The 21,744-nt window shown below is 40.6% G+C and overlaps 1 protein-coding gene across 5 annotated transcripts in view; it reads left to right on the top strand.

Moving 5' to 3' along the window:
- Fat3 (FAT atypical cadherin 3) overlaps positions 1-21,744 on the top strand; it is a 582,840-nt gene that overhangs the window by 81,299 nt on the left and 479,797 nt on the right.

The following is a 21,744-nucleotide window of genomic DNA, read 5'->3' as shown; positions in this document are numbered from 1 at the left end:
TCAGGCCATTCAGGAGGTCAGAGCCCACAACATCAAATTCTCTTTGGTGAATTCTTTACAGACACACCCAGAACTGCATTCAAAAGACTCATCTTTGAAGTATAAATGATGCGGCCTTGATAACTCCGCATCACTGTCAGGTACCTGGTGGGCCTTCACAGGTCATCGCTGACTGTTACATCCTAAAGGATTCTCAGATTCTGTCAAACACGCTGGATAGCAAGGCCTCATTGCAGTCTTTTCCTCTTTCTCGCCTATTGAATTCAGAAAAGAGCAAAGAATACTTATTGTTTTACATATATGCTGAGAAAACTGCACTTTGTAGGAAGAAATTCCCTAGTTTCTAAAAATAACTAAGTTATCTTTCAAAGACTCTTGGAGTCCACTACTTATTTTCTACCACACAAAGCAGGCAAAGACTTCTGTATAAATAAAATGTACCTTGTAAATTACTGTGAGCACCAGTGCAACTGTTACACCAGCCTCCCAGTGACATGTGGAGAAAACACAGTCAATTGAAACCATTCTTTCTGCTTTTGTATTTTGGGATAACTTCATCTTTTTAAACAAAAGGAATGTGCTTCTTGCATAGAATATTTATCCTAAATGAATCAGAAGGTCTCCGGTATCCCTAGTTTACCAATTGAGACATCAACCACAGACTAAAGGTTGGTCTGTGACCAAAACATGTATATGTCCCATCAATGATTTTTTTCTTCTAGTACCTTCTGTACTTTAAACAATCTTGAAAAATCTTGAGATTCTGCAGTGGTTCACACCATGAAGTCCCCATCTTCACACCACCAAAGCTCTGATTATGGAGATTAAGAAGTGACATAGAAATCGTAGCTGCACCCTCACAGGAATGCCACAAGGGCAGCCATGTCCATGTAATGAGCCACAGCCATACACATTTGGCAACTTTCTATGTAATTTCAGAACATGTTTCCCACCACATGACAGCAAACTCACAGTAACTCACATCCCTTTCTATGCTATCTTACCAATAAATTCTAGAACTTTTTAACAAGATAAACTACCATCTCTACCATAGTACCCATGTCATTTTCAACCATTTGATACATGTTACACTTTGCTACCATGTTATTACCTTCTTGCTTTCCAAAAAAATATGTTCTGAGCCATGTTTGGACTGCCTGGTTTGGTAAAAGGAAGGGAATTTTAATCTTTCTTTCTGAGAACTACAGAGAATTATATGTTGCATGCTTATTTTATTTGATTATTGTGTGTCTCAGAACTGGATCTAGCATTTTGTTATGATTCTGCCATTATTTTTCTTTTTCATTCTTCGTGTATATGGGTGGTGTGTCTGTGTGTTTGTGCATGTTGGGGACTGAGAGTTGAAGTTAAGGGTCTTCCTTGATTACCCTGCAGCTTATACAATGATGTAGGGTCTTTTACTTGAATGGAGAGCTCTCTGGTTTAACTGTAGCTTGTCCATATCACAAGAGTTATGTTTAGAGGTGATCCACAGTGTCCACCCAGCTTTTTCCTATGGGGGCTGGAGATATGAACTTGGGCTTTCACCTGTTGTCTGATACCTTAGCCACTGAGTCATCTCCATAGCTCCAGGAGTCACAGTCTAATAGGGCTCAGGGTAAACCCTGGCCCCTTCCTGCTGGATGATTGCTTATTTCCTCTCTAAAGCTTTCCTTCCGAACTTTTCCAAGGCCTCACTTTGCCTGGTATTGATACTATTGGCAGGTGGTAGGTGAGACTTATGCTAAGACTGCACCAGTGTCTATGTGTTATCTATGTGGCCACACAGTCAGGAGCTTTAGTTAGTTCTTGAATTAGTTCTCCAACTTCTTCACTAGACATTTTACCTGGAAAACTTTCTACCCATAGCCATCATAGTGAAGGAAGATCTCATGTGTGTGTACAGTCACCTTACTGTGGGCATAGTGCCTTGTGTGTTAGACATACTCAACTTGATCTTTACTCTTAAACATGCACAATGTATTAGATCAAACAGATGCTGGGTTGAGAAGGGAAATCATAAGAAACATAGGAGTACCAATAAAACTGACAAAAAACTTTAAAAGCGATATTCACACTGACTCTGTGGAGATTTTCTTGAGGATAGGTTCATGCTGAGCTGACCAGCATGCTAATACTGTGTATCAGGTTGTAAAAACTGCAAAACAAAGTGCCTATTCTATGTCATTCACTCTTTAATCCATCGAGATTAAATATTATCCATGCACCCCATGGCTGTCAATAGGTTACAAATTAAATCCTAAAGTTGATGGAAATGGAAGAATAGCTCATTTTAAGTATGTGATGCATATATTTCCATCATCAAAAATCAAATTTATATTTGATAATGTATTGATTAGTTGAAAGTTTTAATATGTACTTGATCCTAGGCAAATAAATAATACCTGATATAATGTTCTTTCAAATTTTAATCATAGACAAACTACAATTCTTCTTATAAAATAAATTTGAAGTAAATTAAACAGAGTATATTACTTATACATGAGGGAAAGTTGAAATTTGTCTTCATACATAATGAATATTATTAAAGTTGTATTAAATGAACTTTGGGATAAAATCTTTAATAATGTATTGATCTCAAGTGAAATGCTTTATTTCTAATCTTCTCTCGCATACCATGCAAAAATGATGAGATCATTAAAGGATTTCCCAAAGGGTTTGGGATGGAAATAAAAAAGGAGTCCTCAAGTAAAACAAAGAAGAGAAAGTACTCTGTTGAATGGCCTTCCAAGTCTCTCCACAGCCTGTTCTGCCAGATATGTCTTAAGCAAAGCACGGTTATGACTGGATGACTCTAGGAAGATGAAATTAGGGGGTAGGAAGGAGATGGTAGGAAAGCATCGGAGGTTTCATTTAGCTGAAGGAAGATGAGGAGGGTTCTGGACACATTAACAACCTGTGCCCTGAGATAAGATTCTCTTTGGCAGTTTTAGCTCTTAGTTATGGAAGAATATATACCAAATGCATATGTATTAGTTGCTTTGGTTAAAACAAAAAACTGAAAGGCTTTCTAGTTACAATAGTTCTCTCAATGCCATGCCAGAAATATGCCCTCTGCTACCCATGCTTAACAAGTGGAATTGGAGAGTGTTCACATTTTGACTGCCTCACAATTAACCACTTAAGTTAGTCTTGGAAAATTATACAACCAAATTGTCAATAAATATTCTAAATGCCTTTTACAAGGAAGCTGAAAATGCACACGAAAATAAATCACTGCTGAAGTTGCGTAGTTTTTTACTTTCTGTTTGTTTTGAGGAAAACATGCTTAAGTCATATTTGGAATCACTGTCTCTCAGTCTGGTTTGCTTTGCTTTTTAGCCTAAAGGAAAGCAGAGATCAAGGAGACACTGAGCTGCTGTCTATTAAGGGGATTGTTAGTGACCACACTGACTTGCCCTCAAAACCCAGTTCCTTGTCATGCTGTCCTCAATATGTGGGCTGTGCCACAAAGGAGATGATAAATTCATGACCACAGGAAGAATTAGACTCAGTTTTCACCTGGCTTTCAATCTGCTTAAACATGGCCAGTGTTCTAGAGAGTTAGCCTTATGGGAAAGAAGTATTTGCAGCTGTCAAAATGAAAATGAATGAATGGGTAAACTCAGGAGCTTGCAGGAGCAAAATAGTTCTCTTCCTGTCCTCCTGGTCATTTAGACATGGGGACTTACGCCACTTGTCTTCTGTGATGGTATTGTCTTGATTTAAGACAATTTCTGACTTTAACCTAGTAGATTTTTCTCTAGGGTTTTCTGCTGTAGCTAAACACTTCCAGATCTGCCACACTGCTTGAGGTTGGAGGGGCTCTTGTTTGTTTGTTTGTTTGTTTGTTTGTTTTGTCTTTGGGTTTTGTTGTTGTTGCTGTCCTTTAACTCTATTTGCTTCTAGACCTAGCAAAAGGTCCTTTGCAGGAAGAGGTGTGGCTGCTTTAGTAGAGAAAAGAGTTTGTTTGTCACAGCCCTTGACACCTGGCAAGTGTGCTTTGAGCAACTCATAAATGAAGTGACATTCTCAGATGTTCCTAATTACCTAGTGTCTCTGCTAGGCCAGCATCTGTTACAAATGTCTATGGCTCTTTCATGGTTGTCACTGTACACTCATGGCTAAATTGTGACACCTTATATCTTTTTAGAGTGCTCATGTTTTCCACAGCCTTTTCTCTCTCTGCAGTTCCACAGTTACATGACAAGATGCTTGACTTACAGAAGACCCAGGGGGAAGAAGTCGGACCATGCCAGGAGACACTGAACCAATTGGCCCAGAGTATTTTTTTCTAAGTGACCTCTGCCTTTCTAAGCTTTAAACATGACAATTTGGTTCTGAAAGTCCAATCTTTTATTTGTATTTATTCAATACAGACAACCTCACCTGTCTAGGGGGTTGATACAAAACGACAGGAAAGGAAGTGTTATTATAAATCTCCGGCTACCTCCAGGATGCTTTAGGGAAAGTCATCTCTGTCTTTCAAAATAATTTGTAAAGTATATTGCAAACCACAAACCCTTTAACATTTCACGGTTTAGTGGAAACTCATAATCTAATTCTGGGCCAAACCGAGAACTAGAAAAGTGAGTGGCAACCTTGGTGTCCTGTCTCTCAAGGACCAACCAGTGAGTCAGGAAGTGGCCACCCAGATAGCTCCCCTGAGTTCATAGAAGGAGAAAGTGACTGTTTCTCCCGGAATGAAAAAATGGTCTTCTGTGCCTCTGGGGATTTTGTGTTTTCTAGATTAATCCATGCCAGGCTTTTTCAACTTTTGCAATTTTATGTTATGACTACAGTCCTGAAGGTTAACTACTGGTGCCGTACTTTGGAAATTAGAGCTATATTTAAGGAGTGAGAAATATATCTAACTCAGTGAGACATTTGTATTCCATTTGTATGGTTCCAAGTAAAGAATCTTCCCTCTTTTCTTTTACTTAGTCTTTTTTTCCATGTGGAAGATTTAATGAGAGAAGAAGAGTAGAAGAGGAGAAGAGTAAAGGCTGGCCATGAGCACATGGAGGGAAAGGGGAAGGGGAATGGGGAGAGAAGGGACAAAGGGAAGAAGGGAAGAGGGGAAGAGTGAGAGCAAGAAGCAAAAGAGCAAAGAGAGCCTTTTATTTAATCTTAGTTGACCATTTCCCCCTAGTCTTCAGATTCTTATAAGATGAAGTCATGGTGGATGAAGCTCAACTTATAGAAATGAATGTATCCATAGTTCCCTGGATTTGAGATATCCATAAAGGTAAAAACATTACTTTGCTGAAATATACTCAACATTAATGAGCCCTTTACTGAGTAATCATAAGTTCCATGAAATTTCAGTTGAAGGTAAATGTTTGGGAAACATACCTCAGAAACAGGAGGCACACATCTAGACTGGTGACCCTGGGTTTGGAAGTGTGGGAGTAGCACAGGTAAGTGGTAGGTGCTGAGGGACAGGGGCTATGATCTGAGTCTTCAGTGTCAATAGGTACCCAAGATCACTGTGCAGTCTATCACTGCATTCATCCAGTTGGCTATTTAGAGAGCTTGTGCTATGCGTCAAGTTGCCACAGCAGTGAACAGAGCGAGTAGCTTTTTATGGAAACTTCATCTTGTAGAACATTAATGTCTATCTGTATTCAAGACCTGATAATTTCATTTGATCCTTAGAAACTATAAAAGTCTTTAAGAAGAAACAGGCCATGTGATCAACGTGCTTCTCAATGCCTTCCTCAGGGTGTTCTCTGTTTTTCTTCAGTTGTGGAACTTGACTGGGCTGTAATTGCTTGACACTCTGAAATCAGTCAAGTTGGTGACCAAGATACAGAACTTGTTCATCAGGTGACATTGAATGATGGGAAATTATTAGCTTGTGTGTGACTTAATTCAAACTATATTTGGTTGCTTGAGGCTTTGGAGAGCATCAAGCCACTCTTGCTCCTTTTGATGTGGCCTTAAGTAAGTTGTTTGTTTGTTTGTTTGTTTTTCACAATGGCTTTAATCATTCCCCATGTTCAATATGTACAGTAGGGTTAGAGTCTCGTATCAGCACCAGTATCAAATGTTTGTTTCTTTATATCCTGTCCGATGTGCTACTGATGGGAAAATGGAACCATGGCCTCCACACTTAATAAGCTTATACAACTGGGAATCCAAGGAATTCTGGGGATCAGCTTCTAAAAGACATTTCTTCATGTAGCCTTCTATAAATGTATGTACATGATAACAAGGGACACTGAGTGTGCAATGAGGCACAGGAGAGCTATCCATTGAAATCATTTCCCATGTCTAATCAATCATATGTGAAAATGAAACTCTGAGTAGAATTACATGTGGTTTCAACAACCCTGAATTTGTTCTTATTTGTATTTTCTATATTTTAGTCAGTGGAATGCTTTTACTAAGTAGGGGCTTGTGCTTCGTGGAGAGACAGTATGAGAGTAGCAGATGAGTTTTCCATACCTAACTAAGATTTAAGCATTGGGCTAAAGGAAGTGAGTCGGTTTTTCTTCCAAGTGCTTTCTCATTGGCTTTTCTTTTGAGGTGTGTGTTGGATCCTCCTAGGGAGTAGTTTCTCATTTGGCATCCTGATCCAAATTGCTGAACCGAGAAGTATACAGATTCTAAACTCCAGCAAATAAAAGCTGATAATTTTCATTCAGAATACATCTGGAAGATTCCTTTTGGACAGCTCTAGTTTCTCTTAGGTAGTAGATATGTTTCAGGCCATGCCCCAGATGATCCTGACACCCCCAACCTGGGAAGTACCCACAAAACTCAACACAGCAGAACCCTTTGCTTTCAGATATGCATGCTGATTTTCTAGGATATAACAGTTTGGGGAAATGCTGACAAGCACATTCTGTTACAAAGGTTTAGAATATAAATGACAAATTCGTTCTTTTGAGACTTGACTCGATGTATGTGGTAGCTCAGATGCCACAGAAGATAGTAGCAATTTGGGAGAACACATTTTCTAAATGGTACATATTTCCTTATCCTTCAACTTTTTCTTCTTGTCAGCTAACATGTCCACGTAACATGAATAATACAGAGGAAATTATGTTTTAAAATTTTCCTAGAGAATAATGCTTAAAAGGTACTGCATTTATAAAATCCAAATCCCCAGGGATAACAAATTTTATACTTAGAGAAAAATTGGCAAGATTTTTATAAAGTGGGTAAGTCTTAAGGAGAGAATAGTCAGAAGAATAATATAAAAATACTCCCTCACTGATGTTCTGTGGCATAATAAATGTGATTTCATTAGTCAAAATAAGGAAAAGAAGAGAGAATGGAGAGGGCAATACAGGAAGGAGGAAAAGGAGGGAGAAAGAGAGGGAAGGTGGAAGGGAGAGGAGGAGTGAAGGAAATAGTTTCCCACAAGATGATAACTTTTCTGTGCAGATTTGTGATGGTTTGTTGTTAGATAGCATCTTGACACTGCCCAGAATCACTAGGAAGCAGGCCTCATTGAGGAATTATCTAGATCAGGTTGGCCTGATGTCAAGTCTATGGGTGACGTCTTGTTTATTGGGTTGAGAAAACCCACCTTTAATGGGGTAAACACCATTTCATGGTCTAGGTCCTGAACCATGGAAGAATAGAGAAAGCTAGTTAAAAATAAACAGCAAGCAATCCAAGATACCTTCATTCTCTTTGTTCTTATTTGTGTATGTAACAGGAGTACGTGCACCAGTTCCCACCTCCACCTTTTTCTGAAATGAGGGACCAGGAGCAGAAATTATTAGTCAATCAACTCCTATTTCTCCCAAGTTGCTCTTTTCAAGGTGCTCAATTATAACAACATATAAAAAACCAGACAGGTGGAAATATAGGAAATCTACAAAGAGAATATTCTATCTATCTATCTATCTATCTATCTATCTATCTATCTATCTATCTATCTATCTATCTCTTGACATCTTTCAAAGCAAAGCTTATGGCAAAACTGGGAACTTGAACTCCCAAATTTACATTTTGTTGGGTGTGGAAGTACAGCTCTGGAAAGAGATGTTGCCTATCAGTCATTTTAAAAACAGCGGTAGGGGTTAACATCTGGTGAAATCTAAGTGAAAAGAGCAACTAGAATGTTCAGTGTGGTGCTGTCTGTTGTTCTCCTGCTCTTGTTGAGCCTGGGCTTGAATTTCTCCCCAGGTAAGGCATCTAAGATAATGTAAATCACATCAAACTCCTGTTAGCCAACTGGAGCTGAGGCTTAATTCCAGATGCTTTGAGACTAAATCTTCATGAATGGCCTTTGAAGATGTGTCTATAGTCACTAAAACGTCAGTTGCTGAAATAGGGACTCTAGTTAGGGGTCAGACTTATCTGAAGGTCCAAGGATAGAGGAGCATACCAGGGAACTAGTGGTAACCATGTCATGGCTGATACTATTCATCTGAATGTATGCTCAAAAGACCAATTTCTTTCTTTCTTTCTTTCTTTCTTTCTTTCTTTCTTTCTTTCTTTCTTTCTTTCTTTCTCTATTAACTTGAGTGTTTCTTATTTACATTTCGAGTGTTATTCCCTTTCCCGGTTTCCGGGCAAACATCCCCCTAATCCCTCCCACTCCCCTTTTTTATGGGTGTTCTCCTCCCCACCCTCCCCCCATTGCCGCCCTCCCCCCAACAATCATGTTCACTGGGGGTTCAGTCTTAGCAGGACCCAGGGCTTCCCCTTCCACTGGTGCTCTTACTAGAATATTCATTGCTACCTATGAGGTCAGAGTCCAGGGTCAGTCCATGTATAGTCCTTAGGTAGTGGCTTAGTCCCTGGAAGCTCTGGTTGGTTGGCATTGTTGTTCATAAGGGGTCTCGAGCTCCTTCAAGCTCTTCGAGTTCTTTCTCTGATTCCTTCAATGGGGGTCCTATTCTCAGTTCAGTGGTTTGCTGCTGGCATTCGCCTCTGTATTTGCTGTATTCTGACTGTGTCTCTCAGGAGCGATCTACATCCGGCTCTTGTCGGGCTGCACTTCTTTGCTTCATCCATCTTGTCTAATTGGATGGCTGTATATGTATGGGCCACATGTGGGGCAGGCTCTGAATGGGTGTTCCTTTTGTGTCTGTTTTAATCTTTGCCTCTCTATTCCCTGCCAAGGGTATTCTTGTTCCCCTTTTAAAGAAGGAGTGAAGCATTCACATTTTGATCATCCGTCTTGAGTTTCATTTGTTCTAGGCATCTAGGGTAATTCAAGCATTTGGGCTAATAGCCACTTATCAATGAGTGCATACCATATGTGTTTTTCTGTGATTGAGTTACCTCACTCAGGATGATATTTTCCAGTTCCATCCATTTGCCTATGAATTTCATAAAGTCATTGTTTTTGATAGCTGAGTAATATTCCATTGTGTAGATGTACCACATTTTCTGTATCCATTCCTCTGTTGAAGGGCATCTGGGTTCTTTCCAGCTTCTGGCTATTATAAATAAGGCTGCGATGAACATAGTGGAGCACGTGTCTTTTTTATATGTTGGGGCATCTTTTGGGTATATGCCCAAGAGAGGTATAGCTGGATCCTCAGGCAGTTCAATATCTAATTTTCTGAGGAACCTCCAGACTGATTTCCAGAATGGTTGTGCCAGTCTGCAATCCCACCAACAATGGAGGAGTGTTCCTCTTTCTCCACATCCTCGCCAGCATTTGCTATCACCTGAGTTTTTGATCTTAGCCATTCTCACTGGTGTGAGGTGAAATCTCAGGGTTGTTTTGATTTGCATTTCCCTTATGACTAAAGATGTTGAACATTTCTTTAGGTGCTTCTCAGCCATTCGGCATTCCTCAGCTGTGAATTCTTTGTTTAGCTCTGAACCCCATTGTTTTAATAGGGTTATTTGAAAAGACCAATTTCTACAAGTATTGCTACAAGCTAGAACCTCTGTATGATTCTTGGAGACTTTCACAAAATGCTTACTCCAGGCCGTTCAATATGATTCTTTTGAGGTATCTTTGAACCAGAACCCTTAAAATGATAACATTTAAGACCCATTTCAAACATGTTATGTGGGTTCCATGTCTCCAAGGAGATACTTCTGGAGTCTGACCATTCTCTGAGTACTGTCATTTGACAGGCAGAGCAGGTGAGGCTCTTTGATGTAGCATGTTAAGTTACTAAGGTAAGATGATGACAGGCTCGACTTGACCTTCCTGCTGCAACTGCCAGCTGGGACAGCTGTAAACAGGTGGTAGAGGCCCTAGCAGAGCTCTATTAGAGGACAAAGAGTGAAAACACCCCTCCCCCCAAGTATTCCCTCACTGTGGCTAGCGAGGCTTTGATGATATCTTTGCTGAGAGAGGCAGAGGTTTCTAAGTTGATGTGTGCTGTCATGTGAGAACCCTGGGCCTATTTATCAGATCTAACAATGGTTTGCCTTCCTCTTCTTCCTCTTCTTTCTCCTCCTTCTCCTCTCTTGATTTTCTTTTTAAATATTCTATAGTTGAAAGCAAATGCTTCCTCAGTCTGGCAATCATTCCTTCTCTTAAGTCCCATTTGGCAAGTGGCTGAGATGATGTGTGTGCTGTTGGGACACCGGAGCACGACAGGACATGGCTTTAGGAATTGCAGTGGTATAGGTTAGAGCCCATTCTTTGTTGTAGGGAGGTGTGAATTTCTTTTATACTCACCTAAACCCTTAGAGCTAGAGTTTGGGTCACAAGTATTTTCAATATTAGCCTACAGAAGGGAGACATTGTAGTACTTGTGCTGAGTACTGTGACTAAACACACGGCATTATACGCTAGCTATGTGATTGGAGCAAACAGTTTAGCTGTGAAACCTCTGTTCCCCCATTTGTCATAAATGGCTAATAGATCTATTTCATAGAGATTTGTACAGGTGATACAAGACACGGTGTTAAATATTCTTGGCTGTACCAACCACACAGAAAGGCTCTATGTTTATCGAGCCAACCACACTAATGTACAGTTTCTATATTTTCCGTCTTCTTTGCTATCAATGGTGATTTTATAACACTCTTGGAAAGAGTCAGTCTGGCTCTGAATGTGGGATAAGATTGCTGACTGGACACACCTTGTTCTTAGGGCACGCTACAGGCCATGAACATTTGGCAGCAGCTGCAAGCCTTGAGTTGTGAGAGGACTCATAGTCTTTGAATGTGTGACATTTCATAACTTTTCTTTTTAAAATGTTAAGTTACACTTACCTGAGTCCATGCACATGTGCTAAGACATGTTTGTGGACGTCAGAGGACACTTGTGGGAATTGGTTCTCTCCACTATGTGAGGACTAAAAATTGGACTTCATGGTATTAGACTTTATTGAACATTTCATAAAGCCTTCTTCTTGGGCCCCAATTTTAGAGACCTTTCCCCCTTGATTACATATAAAGTTATTTATATAAAATTTGTAACAGGTTTGATGACAAGAAATAGCCTTCTGCAGCACCCTACAAGGATTGATCTAACCCAGTTGCCCAGCAGTGGTCCATAGTACAGGTATATGGTTTTGTAATTCTCTTAGTTGCAAAACAGCGGCCACATTCAAGAGAAGAAGGGGAGGGGAGGAGCCTTCAATCTGCCACTCATGTTCATGCGGTTGTTTTCCATGTTCCTCAGATGGCCCCTACCTCCCCTCCTATCTCCATAGCCCTTTGGCTGTTTTCCTTCCACTCATGAGTGGCTTTCATGTAACACATCACACTCCCCTCCCTTGTCCTCCCCACTCCCATTAGACCTCCTCCTTTCCTCCCATTGTTCCAAGTCTACCTTCACCTACAGCATACACATGTGGTATGCACATGCACACATAGAAATGCATACATTTCAATCTACAGTACATTTATGGAGGAAAGCATTGTACACATCTGAGTGTGGTTTATTTCATTTTACATAATAATTCTTTAATAATTACAGGAATAGAGGATTCTGTATTTAGCATTCACTGGAACAGCAAAATTCAGCTGCTCTCTCACCCTAGTATTGTGGTAAGGAAACAACACTGAAGGCCTTTTTATTTCACTTGGCCATTTTTCAAGGTTAAATAGGGTTGGGTATGACTTGAAGGAATTCCTTATACAGTGTAGACTCTTTCATAATTATATTTACTAATGGCCAAGGATGTTTTATCTTGAATCTTGTAGTGACTTTTTTCTTATTCTTTCCTCATGAAAAAAATTAAGACTTCTGTAGACTCCATATTAAAAGGCATCTAGGCTGAATGGGAGATTTCTTTTTATTACTCTTTCCCCCTACTTGCAAAGCCAGGAGTCAGAACCATGGAATCAGAGGATTCAAGTGTCTTTATAGTTAAGCAGAGTGAAGCAGAGAATGGACAGAAATAGGTCAGACAGCTTGAAAGGCTAGAGCTCTGAGCAGTTGCTGGGGTTCAGGAAGAGAGTATTTCAGAAAAATTGGAAAGCAAACTCTATGCTGTATGACAGCCAGGAAAACATTTAAAAATCACTGGTGTGTATATACTTCACCACTTTCCTGGGTATTAAAGGTAAATTACACATCCTTCCTTATGCCTGGAGCTCTTGAATGAGTTCCAGAATTTCTGATCTCCCCGTTGTTGAAGCAGTAGGTCTCAGACTACTTGGTCTTCTGGAAACTGGGTTTTAGCGTAGAGCTGGAGGACATCATTTAGCCTGAGATTATTTTCACCACTGAAACAGAGCAGCTATTGAACCACTTGAATTTCTAAACTGATTGTAGTCATCTCACTTCAGAGTGTGCATCTTTTCAGGATTACTGGAGGAGTTCTGGGCTTTTCTTAAACACACACACACACACACACACACACACAGAGAGAGAGAGAGAGAGAGAGAGAGAGAGAGAGAGAGAGAGAGAGAGAGCGAGCTTCATTCATCTCTGATCTTCTGCCCCATAGAAGACAGTATGGTACTCAGCACACTGAGGATTTTTTTCCTGCAGATGTACTCTGGGCATTGCCTAGGTTCCAGTTCCTCCTCTCTTCTTTCTCCACTGAGGGCTTGGCTCAGTTTTCCCCTTCTTTCTTTTTTCTTCATTCTGTCTGGGCATTTTTAGTGCTGTCAACTCCCATTTCAAACCCAGATTTGTCTTCTGCCTCAAATCATTTTATCAATGTAATGGACCCTACGATAACAAATTATGTTAGATATTTTAGGTTACAGTAGAATTATTATATTTTTTAGCAGCCAGCCTCCTTCCTTCCTTTTTCCTTTTCCTCAAGTCTTCCACCCCTTTTTATCTCTCCTTTTCCTTTCTCTATCTCTCTGTCTTTGTCTCTCTGCCTCTCTCTGTGTCTCTGTGTCTTCTCTCTCTGTGTGTGTCTCTCTGTCTCTCTCTCTCTCTCTCTCTCTCTCTCTCTCTCTCTCTCTCTCTTTCTCCCTCTCTCCTCTTTTTTTTAACTTTCTTTATTTTGGTTATGTATGCTGATTACTTTTTGTTTTTCGGTTCATTCCCAAACAGGACTCATGGTAAAAAGTTTAGTTATTTTAGGAAAAGAAGACACAAAATTTCTCCATAGAACTCCTAGTGACCCAAGGTCTATAGTCACGTGGGTAAACTGGTCATCTACTGCCCTAGTTCCCTACTGAGATCTCAGAAGGCATCAACAGAGCACGCCCTGTTTCTAGCCCTTCAAGTGTGCTTTTGTACTGGTCTCCTATGTCTGGGGATTCATAAGAGGGAAAGGATCAGGTGACCCAGCTCCTTGTGAGCAACTTCAGCTGAGGGATAGCTTCCCACATGAAAGAGAAGATATAGCAGAACACACTTGGGCTTTTATAGCATGAGTTTCTTAGCTGCTAATGTAGAATGTGATGATAACACAAACCATCATGGAATATTTAGACAATGACATCACCACACTGGATGTAAATGAGGCAATGCATCCTCATACAAAAACTGCAGAGATGGTGCCTAGGTCCTTGGAAATAGGAAAGCTGAGTTGTATGATCCTTTTTTGTTTTTTGTTTCATTTTGTTTTCTTTTGTTTTCTTAGGTCTGTGTTACCCAGTCTGAACATAAATTCATGATTCTCCTGCATTGGCATTTTTACTGCTGGAATTTCAGATGTGTAACATCAGAACTGTTCTCTTAAGCTCTTGTGATCTATTTTGAGGTCCCAAAAATGACCTCCAGCCCTTCCAGTGGAAGGAAGAAAGGATTTAAAGTATTCAGGTGTCCCAAAAGTTCTGTGTGATAGCAGTGAAGGCAGCCCAAGCTCTGCCCAGTCCCGAGTCTCATATTTGTCTGAGTGGGACAACTAAGCACACATATGATGCACAGCATACCGAGATCAAACTTTCAGAAAGCATTTCCCAAGATTAATCTTCCTGCCAACCAGTTCCAAGATGAAATTACATGTACCAAGGAGCAGTGTGTTCCCTTGTGTATTGATATGTTCCCGCTGTGTCTTGAACCACAGCAGAGCTTGGCGTGTCTGTGTTCTCTTGAGTTCTTGTGTTTGAAACTTCATCTCCAAATTCACAGATGATAGTATGTGCATGTGGGCCATTGGGAGCCAATATGAGATATTGTGTAGCCTTGAGGGCAGGACTTCAAAATGGGATTAGTGGCTGTGAAAGAAGAAATGAGAGACCAGAGCCTTATACTCTTGATTCATGTTCTCTCTTCCACGAGTTCACCATGATCCAACAAGTCTCTGGCTAAATACTGGTTCTTTGACGCTGAGCTAGTTTTTCATGTGAATTATCCAGTCTGCAGCATTCTTCTGATACTAGAAGTGGACTAAGATACTTGATGTCTGTAATAGTAGGGGCAGCTATGCACTAAGAACCTGGGAGAATAATCCTTGCTCTGGGTCTCAGAACAAAAGTCATTTCTTCATTCTGAGCCACAGTTTCTTCATCTATGCAAAGAGACATAACATAGCTCCCATCTTGTCTACAGAGAAAAACTTTTAAGAGTTAGTGCCTGAACATATAAAAAATGCTAGGACCAATATAACTTGTTCTTCCTAATTCAGTATTCACACACATGATGGACCTTAATTTACATATGAGACAGAGTAAGAGGAACAAGGGAAAAGCAGGGTAATAGAAGAGCCAAGACAATAGTCTGTGACAGGACAGTGTGGCTTATGTTGTGAGATAGTCATCCTGAGACTTTCAGCTGAGTATTTCTGACTGCATTTAACCTTCAGTTACTGTTTCCACGGGTAAGTGGAATGGTCGGTGTAAGAAAAGCAGGAAAGATTGAAAATTAACATTAATAATCTGAAAATCTGTGCAGATGGCAGATATCATAAAATGAATTAGTAAAATAAATGGTTAGGGACCATTTTTTGGATAGCTTTCTGATACAGGTCAAGTTTTCTCTACTGCCAGCAAAATTTTTACCTTGTGTCACAGTGCCCTGAAGCAGGTGTCATTACAAATACATTTTAAGGAGTGTGAAATTAGAAGGGAAACTTGAATTGCATATTCTGGATGGCAAAGGGGAGGGTGGTGATCAGAGTTTCAGAGGGCAACAATCATGTCATGTACTGGAGGACAGCCGTCAGCTGGATTGGCACATCAAGGGCAGTAAACGGAGGTTTACTGAGGGTCCCAGAGTACCGAAACACTCCAAGTTTACCTGTGATCAGGGGAGCTGGGGCTGATGATCCTGTTAGAATTTCTGTTTTTTCTGGATTACTTCTGAAAATGACAAAGTCAAAATGCTTGAATAAAATAGATCAGATAAAGTCTTCCCACTGCTCTTCATTGCAGAGCTGGGAGTGGGGGGTTGCTGGATAGACACAGACACTTGAGCTTCTATCTTGCCTCTGTCTACTTCCTCATCTACTTGCTGCAAAGTCCTAGGTCATCCCATTTGCCTCCAGAACCTCAACATCGGAGGTTGTGAGAGGAAGTGGATCTTAGCAGGCAATTCCTCCACAGACACCAAGCTCACTGCTGTCTGCATTATGCATGTTTGAGAGCTGCTTGCACCTTGTCTCTTAAAGTCCCTGCCAGCAGAGCCCTGAGGAGTCAAGGGGTTTCTGGGAGAAGACTGCTGCTATTGACTCTCTGGCTTAAGTTCAGCTTCTGAATGTTGGGGCCAACTTACATTCTTCCTGCTGTGCTCCTGTTGCTGGGCACCTATCTTCCTTTGTCTCTCGGCTGAGACTGTACACACAGGGTAATGGTTGCCAGCTCTTTTGTGAAGCCTGTGAGCTTCAGACAAGGCGTCCTAAATGGGTTGGGGAGAAAAGACTGCTGAATGACAAGGAAAACAAAGCCCCCTAAAGTATCAGCAGAAACCCTCTCCTTTCTAGCTTGTTAGCTTTTGCTGAGCCTTTGGGCTCCTTACCTATCAATGAGTCCAAAACTAGACTGCTTCTGCAGTGATGAATGTGGGGGAGGAAGGAAGTCGGCTGGCTGGGTGATAAATAGGGAGCCTTTAGCTGTGCTTAATAAACTGCAACTTCATTTGAATGTATTTTTCTCTATTACCAGAAATCAAGCAAGCTCTTAAAGCCAAACATTAAAATGACTTTGTGCTTCCCATGTTTGCAATGGAATGTTGGGAATCCTTCACATGAGAAAAGTCACAGGCATTTCCAAAGCACTTAAAGCATGGTGGGAAGAGGATTTTGCCTTTTGCCTGTGGTCCTAATACTTGCAGGTCTGAGGCAAGAAGTTCAAGGCCAGACTGGGCTACATAGTGATATTGAGGCTAGGATATATATGGCTATATAATGAGACTCTGTCTCATAAAGCCTGAAGGGTCAGGGACTAAATTATCTTTAAGGTGATCACACAGACCCTTAGATATCCAAAGGTAAGAAGGTAGAATACTGACCAAAACTCTGTATCTGAAATGTGTCAAGGCTTTATGTAGGCTGGGACATGACAAGAATTTATATATGCCGAAGCATGTCTCTATTTCACAATTGCAGAATCGGGGGTCACCGTAGGAGCTGCAATCTCATTCTCTCCTACCCTTCCCTCTCTCTGTCTCTGACTCTTTCTCTTTCTGTCTGTCTCGATCTGTGTCTCTGTCTCTGTATTTCACTGTGTCTTTGTCTCTGTGTCCCTGTCTTTCTCTGTGTCTCTGTATCTCTCTGTGTCTCTCTATGTTCTGTCTCTGTGTCTCTTTTTCTGTGTCTTTGTCTGTTTGTCTGTTCTCTCTCTCTCTCTCTCTCTCTCTCTGTGTGTGTGTGTGTGTGTGTGTGTGTGTGTGTGTTCTTGATTAGCTGACGCCCCTCAGAATTGTCTTTCAGGGCCATCAGGAATCTAGCAGAGTAATCTTGACTGAATTGTTCTCTGTTCTCTTGCCTTCCCTAGGAATATAGTCAGAGATTGTTCGTGGGTTATGTTTCAGAGTGTTTTCAGATATATGCTTGCTTGTTACAGGGGTAGTAAATCAGTGTCCTGATGGCACCCTTGAGTCCTAGAGAAAAGCAAACAAACAAGCAAACAAGCAAACAAAACAAGAACAGAACAAAACCACTGTCACCACCACTAATAAAAACAATAACAGCAACAAAAAACAAAACAAAACAAACAAACAAGCCAAAAAAAAAAAAAAAACAAAGGTGGCAGCATCATGATTCTTATTAGGTTCTTTCTAGGCACCTGTCATCTCCCATATTTGGATGTGCTGGAATTTTTTTATACTCATTTTTCATGAATATGCATAAGTTATACACAGTCGGAAGTGGTGTAGGAATTGGGATTTGCCTCTGTGGATGATATCTTTCATGTGTTAGCCCTGATGCCTCTTTCTCCAAGTGCTACTTTCCTGTCCCAGAACTTCTGAGACAGGTTAGGAGGAACAAAGTCATATTTGAACATTTTCCCCAGTGCCAAAACTATAAGGGACAAAGAAGCTATTTTTGCTGTGGTGTGGATGACTGCAGACTTGCGGTTGAGGTAGATGAGCACAGTAAGGATTCTGTGGCAAACCCCTACACCTCCTTCCCCAAATAACCATCTAAACAGAGAGCCATGGAAAAGAATCCTCAAAAATTGTGGCAAAGATTCTGAAGTGTAGCTCTCCACCTTGATTACTTCTGGTGATGTGGTAGGTAGGGAAGAACTCAGTTTTGTTTAAGGGGCTGACCACCAGGAGTTTACCCATGTCCCAGTGAGTATATGGGCAACCCAAATTAGGCTTGTTTTCTCCTCCCTCTCCTCCTTCTCTTCTTCTTCCTCTTCCTCCTTTTCTTCCTCCTCCTCCTTTTTTTTGTGGGGTCCGGGGAGGAAGGTCAAAAGGACACAGGGATGAAACTGTGAGGCGTAGGAAGTATGTGTGATCAGCATTAATCCCAAACAATCAATACAAATATTATATAAAATAAAGAAAGCCAACAGGACAATTCACATTTCCATGCTTCAAACCCCAGATCACCACATAGTTTGATTTATAATAAACTCTAAGGCATGCCTCTGAGTAAGGGGCAAAGTTAGGAAATAGCACCCTGAATATATTATGCATAAATATTTATTTTAGTGTCACTATTATGTCTCACAAATGTGTAAACTGTTTATTATTGACAATATTAGCACTTCCAATGAATGAGAGCCTTCCAATATATGATAAACACAGGCAGTGTTACATAATGTGAAGTATTTTAATGAGTTTCCATTGACTTCACTTTGTAAATTATAGTAATAGAGCAATGAAAAGGGTTTCTTGCTAGAGACACTGATAACACTGTGTTTGTGTGTGCACTTATATGTGTGTATGTGTGTATGGCTATGTATGCGTCTGTGTATGTAGTTTATACAGTTATATTTATAGACTTTAAAATATTATTATTGAATTCTGTGCACAACTCTGTAAATGTTAACATATTTAGTTCTAAAATTAAATGCTTTATTGTGTTTAATAAAACACCTAGTAGGGACTGTTGTTTGGGATAGGGTTTTAGCTTGTCTTTGAGATGAGAGCAATCTCAAGTACTTCACATTACCTCAGCCCTGCAGGAGCGCTGCTGCCCAAGGCTGAATGGGTAACAGAACACAGTTTCCATGAAGTGTGTTTTCTTCTCTTTTCCTCCTACCTGAGAAGTCCATCCAAACCATTTTCAGATATTAAAGTCCTTTCTTTGATCTGAATAAATATTTTCTCTTCAGGCAGGTCATATTGTAGTTTGTTTAACAGAATAAAGGCTGTGGGCAAGACGAGTGGCCTTCATTCCCCAGGGCAGGTGAGCACTGTTTTTTCAGCTGTAAAGTCCCCCTTATTAAAATGTCTGTCACCAGGGCTTTGGAAGTGGCTGACCTTCTAATAAAGGGGGCTGTAAAGCCAAAGCCTCGTTCTTATTCTTCATCAGGGACCAAGAAAGTACCAGCTCCCTTGCTTTAGGCTCAGGAGAGAGTGGAATCATTGGAAGCTGAATGAAGCTGGCTTTTACGACATGGAGCTTCCAGACTATTTATGAGACACTGTTGCATTCCTAAAGCCACCCTTCCATCCCAGTGGTTGCCTGGACATTACAATGGTAAATGTATCAGAGAAGCTTCCAAGATTGCCTCCAAGATAAAACCTGTACCTATTCAGATGCAAATACTGCCCATCTCTTGCTTCACCCTCCTCTGGTTTATCTAACCCAGGTCACCATTTCTTTGTTGGACAGATCCCACCCTGGCTCACACATGAGGGTTTATGTACTTTGCTCTCTCTGGATCCAGAACCAAAATATTGCCATCAGTCATCAGGATGATCTTTGCTCCTGTGAGCACTTCAGACAGGAGTTTAGCGCTGTGCCAAGAGGCTAGGCAAGGAAGTCAGGCATACCTTGTTGGAGATGCAACTTTAATAGGTATGAAACAAACGCAATGTGGGCCAAGAGCTTAAACTCACCCTTAATCTCACCATCTGTTATGTGCACATAATGGAACTTTATGAGCTACTGTGGTAACAAAGGAAAACAAAACATGTAGCATACATTACTAATATTCTGTTCTTTCATGGACGCTTGATAAAGAGTATTCACAGTCTTCTCATTGATAGGTTGCTGCTAACATGTTCTGCTCACTCTGTAGTACTATTTGTGTTTTCTGTAATTTTTTTCCTTCAAGTGTCCACAGGTTGATCTTTGCCAGGTGTTTAGTGGGAAAGATATAATTATTTTTATATAATTAATAGTTCCAAAGACATGCTGGAAACATAAGTATCACACATGTGTAATACAGAAACAACATGGAGCTGAAAAGCAATGGAATGGATGGTCATATACATACATTAAACGATCTCTGTAGAGGAATGGGAACAATAGCTGTCTGAAAGTCATTCACTTGTCTATCGGAGTTTCCATGCAGTTTCAGGGCTTTGACATCCTTTGTGTGATGGATACCTGTCCTTTTAGTTTATTTTCTACTGTCGGAATTGTATACTACTGATTTGGTAATTTGTACAATTTATGTGGCTCAGGATTGTGGAGGCTGGGAAGTCCAAAGGCACGATGCCTACATCTGCCATGTCATTGGCACAGAACAGAGTACGAAGGTGTGAGTGTGGGCCAGAGACATGAACCTGCCTCTAGAGAGACTCATATTTATCCAGGAAGATGGGGCTAAGTAGCAGATTCTTGTTAGGCCTCAGCTACCAACACGACCATTTTCTAATCAGAGCTTTGGAGAACCCATTCAGAAAATCAGCACTGTTGGTAAAGCAATAGCTACTGATTGTAAAAGTAACTGGTGTGGGTGTTATATCCTCGTCAAGTCATAATAGTCATGTTATTTATTCATTAATCGGAACAACCAGTTGCCCTAAGATCATTGAGTGTCTAGAAGCAAGAGAATGAAGTTCAAGGAAACAGTACCTAGCCTTGGTCTATGACAGGAGAAAGGTGCAGTGAGTCGTTCTGGACATCTTTGCAGTCTTTAGGAGTTTGCCTCTGCTTTTCCTGTTTGCTGGAAAGATTAAGCTCTAAATCCTGTCATCTGGATCTTCTTCATTCTGTTCTTGAAATATCAAAAACTAGTAGTAAACCCATAGAAATGTCTTCAATTTTCGAATCTTATAAAGATGACTTCACATCCCACTTCTGCCTAGTATGTACCTTCTGCTCTCCTCCACTCTTGGGGATTGAACTGAGGGCCTCGTACACCTGAGACAACTTCTCCATTGCTGAGCTTCAGCCACAGTCCTCTTTTGTCTTGAGACCGAGTCTCACTCAGTTGATCAGGCCGACCTTGCACTTATTTCTGAAACTGAGGCAGACCTTGAACTTGGATCCTTTTTACCAGCCTCCTGAGTAGTTGGGATGCAGACAGCTATCACCAAGACTGGTTGTATAAATGTCTCTCAAGTTACTGTATCTCCTCTCGATTCAGACAGATGCAAAGCACCTTCAGAGGCTTACATTTTGGGTTATCTCATACTTGAGATGCAAAGAGCTAAAATTCTCCCAATGTGCTTCAGTAATCATGCCTTCCCCTGACATTGCCACCAAAGGAGAATCCAAATGGTGAAGAAGTTTCCATCCTGTCCTTAGTTACCTAGATCCCAAGTGTCAGGAGAATTGAGGAGTGAGTGTATTGATTGCTCTACAATCAAAGTAGCTGGCCAGCATTCCAGTATTTACCCAATAGCTTTTCTTCTTGTATATAAGGCAGAAAAGGAAAGAGGAATACTAATTTGAGGAGAGTAGCACCATTATATTTAGTAAATCATTAAAATTTAGAGTAATTTAACAATCAAAAGTGTAATGATAGCAAATACAGTGCCTAGATTTCCATTCTATATGTTTTAATTTTACATACCTTTAGAGGGATTACAGGGAATGCAACCAGAGAAGGAGTGACCCTCCCAACACAGCATGCAGATGTTTCCATTCTTACAGAATTCGT

Source organism: Rattus norvegicus, chromosome 8, assembly GCF_036323735.1.
Source record: "Rattus norvegicus strain BN/NHsdMcwi chromosome 8, GRCr8, whole genome shotgun sequence".
Taxonomy (NCBI): domain Eukaryota; kingdom Metazoa; phylum Chordata; class Mammalia; order Rodentia; family Muridae; genus Rattus; species Rattus norvegicus.
This window is presented reverse-complemented; position numbering and strand designations above follow the sequence as displayed.